Raw genomic sequence first — 6,000 nt, forward strand, 5'->3', positions numbered from 1 at the left:
AACATTTTAACAATTTCCTAACTAACATACCCATCCTAGGAAATATAAACCTCCTAAGAAATATACCCCCCACAATTAAGCCGCAGATGTTACCAGGGGATGCAATTAGGTCGGCCACATGGCTATACATAATTATAAAGGCTCTGGTGGTTGCTAACTACTACATACCTATGAATCTATGTTTGTAAGGCATTTTAGCTCTGCACTGCCAGGGTGCTCTTAGTGGCTTTGAACCATGACTCAGTAACTGTCCAGATATCCACATTCTCAGGGTATGAAGATCTTGCATGTAGTGGAGTTTCTTGTTTAGGCTCCTGGATTCAACAGTAACATCTTTAGCTTCCCTTGGGTTGGTTTTGCTACACTGGAAGGTTTGTCAGTTTGGCATTGCCTAAAAAGGCACTATGGGTAAGGAAAAGGGTTTGGTCTATATTCAAGAGTCAGGTGCAGACCATCCTTGGAAAAGCAGTATGATCTGTTGTCCATATCCTTCCATGCTGACAAATATTGTATCTCCTTGGAATGACACCAAAAGTAAGCCAATTATTGAAGTCAGCCATCTTTCTTTCATATTTTGACATCATCCTTGGTGAAGGTAGTTCTTTGTTTGGTACATACTGGCCTAGGACACAGTCAGAGAACTCCTTAATGTCTATCTTAATATATTCCAAGGAGGTACATCTCAGACCATATATACCAGCATGGACTATGACCGAGTCATACCTTGACTGCATCAGTGAATTGGTGTATCCTGGCCCCTGACAGACAACTGATTTTTTTCTTATTCAGTCTAGTGAGTGGAACATCTGTATGTCTCACAATAGAATCTTCTATGATTAAAATATTGGGTTATATATTTGCTTACCTTGTGGACTTTGTAGATGAGGTATCAAAGAGTGTGGCCGCATGTGTTGTGTTGGGTGTTATTCTGGTGGAATTATTTTGGGGGTGCTGAGGATTGTGTTAGTAAGGTGAATTCCTAAAAGTTTTTTTTTCAGGTTTAGAAAGGTTGCTTTTAACTGCCTCAGCCTATGTTGGTCTATGTATTGGATCGCTACTATGTGTGGAGGGTATAATTCTTTCTTTACAACAACCTGATTGTTATTTTGAGTGCTTCTGTGTGAAAGCCTTACCTCCAATGATATTGTATAATTACATCTTTCACCTACTGTATTGGTTTCATTAAGAATTAGTTGGTTGGTTGAACTGGAGACAATTTCTACATTATCTCAGGATGCTTAAATCTACCAAGTTCCCAGCTAAGAAAGTGGGAAAGTTTCTATCTATAGTGCCAGGTCTTTTTAGCTGAACTACAAAGGGGTGGTACAGCAGGCAAAATTGGATGTCGTGACAGTAGAAACTACAACTTGGCTATGTATGAAGGAAGTCACATTGCAGTGTTCCACAGAGTGCACACATGTTGCTCTTTGCACAACTGAGTACTGGGTAAAGTTACTAGGGAAGTTTTACAGGGACATTTTAGTTCCTGAGTGCCTGTGTATATACAAGGCAATGCTAAATGCCACCATTTGATGAGCAGTGAAATTTACAGACTCAAAGAAAAATGACTAAACCAACTAAAAAGCCCTGTACCCAATGAAATTATCTCACTTTAAGCCTCCTTATGTATTCTCAGCTTGTACAAACCAGGCTACCTTTCTATGGCCATTAAAATTACAGTCCCAGTCATCTTAATGTAAAAAATACACTTTAATTAGCCAAAGGTGAAAAAGTACCAAAACAAATCAAACAACTAGCTACAATAACTACAATGTGACTCAAAGAAAGACAAGCCAGCAAAGAGGAGCACACACCTTGATGCAAAGCACACTAACAGTAACATAATTTGAAAATACAGTAGCGGTCTTCCACCATAACAATATTTCAATATACAGTAGCTATCTTAGCCTGGATGGCATCCTATGCAAGACAAACACTCTGATAACGCAGGTTGAGTCTATACATCAAATGTATAGACTCAAAGAAAAGTGACTAAACCAACTAAAAGCCCTCTGACTGATAAATCAATCTCACTTTAAGCCTCCCTTAGTGATTCCCAGAAATTATAGACTAGGCTATAGTTGTACTGCCAATAGAATTTCAGTCTCTGTCTTCTTAATGTAAAAACATACTTTAGTTAGCCTAAGATAAAAGGGTGCCAACTAGCTACAACAGGCATTCATCACTTTTAGTCTCCCTGTGTGTTTCTCATCTTGAGAAGACTAGACTAACTTTCTATTGCCACTAAAATTGCCCTCACAGTCTTTGTAATGTAAAAATTCACTTCATTTAGCTAAAATTGAAAAGACCAATATCAAATCAAATAACTAGCTACATCAAGTAAGCCTTCCTGTGTGGAATATTTGTTTTGTCTCTGTGTAGGTGTAGGTTTTTGCCAGGTACATGCAGATTTTTCTCCCACATCCCAAAGACATGTGGTAGGTGGACTGGTGACATTAAATCATTAAATTGTGTGTGTGTGTGTGTGTGTGTGTGTGTGTGTGTGTGTGTGTGTGTGTGTGTGTGTGTGTGTGTGTGTGTGTGTGTGTGTATGTGTGTGTGTGTATGTGTGCGCACGTGCATGCACTTGGGTGTAATTGCTATGACTGAACACTTAGAAGAGTGAATACTCTTTTTTTGCTGTTTTCCTTGAGTAAATGATCAATAATAAGTTGTTCAATTATTGTAAATGTAGATGAAATATTATCAGATGCATGTTTTTCTTCCCTCTGATGCTATATGTTTAACTTTTTGAGCAATACTTTTCTAAGCTAGAATAACAATTTTCCTGGATTGTGCAAAATCATGTACATTTGTCTCTTAAATGATCTTGTTGTTTTCCCAAAGTACAGATTTTACTGTGAACATTACTCAGTACTGTATAAAGCTTCAAGACCCCGGACAGCTGGTTCTGCTATGCAGTTCAATTCTAATCTACATTAAACCATGCTAATAGTCTGCATTACAAATTAAATTGCTTTATCCTCTAATTATAAAAGTTGGGAAGGTCTTGCCTGAAGAAGGTAATTTTCTTCATTTATCTAAGGATTCACCTAACTGAAATCTTCAGGAAAAGCACATTACTGAAATGGTAAGCTGGGTAACAATAAATCTTTTTACATTATATAATTATGACTCTGGAATTATACAAATGGTTCTGTGTAATGTTGCAAGCAATGTGGTATATTTCCAGTTTATAGTATAAGTGAACCCACAAAAGATACTCCGGGGTTGCAAATTTCAATGCAACTAGTTTTGTAAATTTAAAAATTGAATAGAAACCTTTCTCTCTATTTAGGTAATTTGGAAGTAGTCTGAATAAAGGAAAGAGATTTTTTTACATTCAGCATAACCAGTTTATCTTATGTTAAATCATGTACCTATACCTATGCATATTTTGAGTGAGTGAGAGACAGAGAGAACGAGAGTTAGTGAGAGACTATATTATGGGCAAAACTCAATAATATACATGTGATATTAAAAACCAAGTCAAAGATTATATAACATAGCTTTTAATCATTGCTATTACTATACATGGCTAAATATAACACTGGTACAGACTAACAACTTAAATAATAGAAACAACCACAAAGATAAGGTTTCTTTCTGATGACTGGACATAACAAAAGAGTGAAAAATACTTATGAATAAAAGCAATACAAATAAGCTAGAGGATTATCAGGATAGGTAGTTTAGTTAGTTAGTTAGTTAGTTAGTTAGTTAGTTAGTTAGTTAGTTAGTAAGTGAGATTATCCAATTCGGCAATTGCCCTTTACAGTAGAGTGCCATGGAAAAAAGTTCTACATATATAGTACAAGAAAAATGTGAGTAGTACAGATTTAGTATGGTTAAAGGAAGTAGAGATGTACAGGATTTCAAATTCAGTGAGCATATATGTAATATTAAGAATATTATGCAAGGGGAGGAGCGCTTCAGGCATGCATTACAGTATTTACAGTCCATTGTGCAAGATTCTACAATGTTCAATATCACATACATTTATCAATAGTGTGTCAGGTCCTAGATGATGAAAGAAGCAGGAGAATGGATAAGAGGGGAACCTAAAGCGAGGAGAATGTTAACTTGGAATAAATGGCTAATAAAAATAGAACTGGTCGTGAAGGGCAGAGCAGACAATGGAAGGAATATGGAGTGAAGAGCAGAGGGAGAGAATTTGAGGTGTGCTAAGTGAGATATATGGAGAGGGTGAAGGAGCAGGAGAAGAAAATAATATCTGAATTTGCTGCATAAAAGTTTTGAATCAAAAGAAAGTTATATAAAGTTTACAGTCATTGTTTGTTTCAGTGACAGCCCCATTTTGTTTTAGATAAGTTTTTAATTTGTCCAAAAAAGTTTGAAGTTACATTCCATGGTTTGTTAGGATGGAAGGGAGTTCCACAACTTTGAAATATTAATTGCATAAATTTGTCACTGAAGTGATTATTTGATTTGGAGATGTAATGGTGGTTTAAATGTTGAGGTCCAAGGTCATCTAATGGGGTGTATTGTCTTAATAGTTGTTTGATGGATAGGTATTTCTTTGGGTTAATCAACATATTATATAATGCCTTAAGCTGAAATTATTATAAATTCTGTTTTGCTTACATTCATTGCAGTTGCTAGAATGTTGTTGGGTAGGTTTATGGCAAATTTTATTATAGCATTTTCCCCAATTAGCTTATAGGTGTTTTACATATTATTCATTAATACACGGCAGCAAATAAAAGGCTTACAATAAAGACAGACTGAACAGCTTGTATTTTTGCTTAAGGAGTAATTTAAGGTTTGATTCCGTATAACATTTCTAGTTTTTGATTTCTTTTGGTAGCAACATCATTTTATGTTCTTCATATTTTAGTTGATTATCATTATAAATTCCTTAGAGTTTTGTGTCATTTATTATTTCTAGGGAGGTGTTATTTCATAACAGCTGCTGTGAGTGAGAATGGCGTAAGTTTTGTTTTCATAGCACTGAGAAGTACTTTAGAGGATAAGTGTCCAATCCTATATTTTCTGAAGGCAGTTTGGGTTTGGATTTGAGGCTGTTGCATAGTTTTGGCCTGAATTATCAAGAGGGAATCATCTGCATATTAAATCATAGTGCTTGCACTGATAATGTTAATCAGGTTATTAATAAATGCATTGCCTAGGATAGCTACAAGGACTGAACCTCATGTGACACCAGCAGAGTTGGGTGTGAAGGTAGAACAGGAGATCTGCAGATTACAACTTGAGTTCCTTCTGATAGGTAACTGCAAAACCAATTAATCATTCTTTTATCAATGTTCAGACTGGGGAGTCTCTGGAATAATAAATTATGAGAAAAAATATCAAATGCTTTTGATAGATGAAAGAAAATAATAGTAGTCAGAATTATTTTTATTTAGATGGGTATTAATACTGCTGATGAATGATAGTAGGTCAGTGCTGGTGCTATGTCCTGGCCTAAATGTAATGCTGTGTGTGAGACAGAAGGCTATTATTAAGTGTTACAGGAGTTTGTATGTACAGTTCTGTAATATATTACAGAGGGGGAATAAAATGCCATTTTGTCTATGATTAGCTATATTTGCATCTTGACCACCTTTGTGCATTGGGATGATATATGTTTTCGCCAGAATACAGGGATATACTGCTGTTGGCTAGATATGATAAAAGTGATTGGATAAGCCATGTGGATGTCTCCTTTATGTAAATATTCCATTTGGAGTTTGTCTTGGGCTAGTGTGTCAGGTTTTAGCAAAGGTTTTTTAGGTATGAATGACATATTTTGTCAATGGCAAGCCAATTGTTGTAAGTACTGGCAGTGCACATACATGTACTAGTTTTATCAAGGTGGCAAAAGTTGACTTTTGTGTTTGGGAAAGTTATGCCAGTTTGATGTAATAGGGAGGTTGCAACAAACAAGGAAGTTGCAGCTTGAATGAAGTAATCATTCATTTAGCATGTTACATAACAATTACTGGTATCTGTGAAAGGACGTTACAGAATGGTTTCAAT

Source organism: Protopterus annectens, chromosome 3.part0 (assembly GCF_019279795.1).
Source record: "Protopterus annectens isolate FY-2018-M chromosome 3.part0, PAN1.0, whole genome shotgun sequence".
NCBI lineage: Eukaryota > Metazoa > Chordata > Ceratodontiformes > Protopteridae > Protopterus > Protopterus annectens.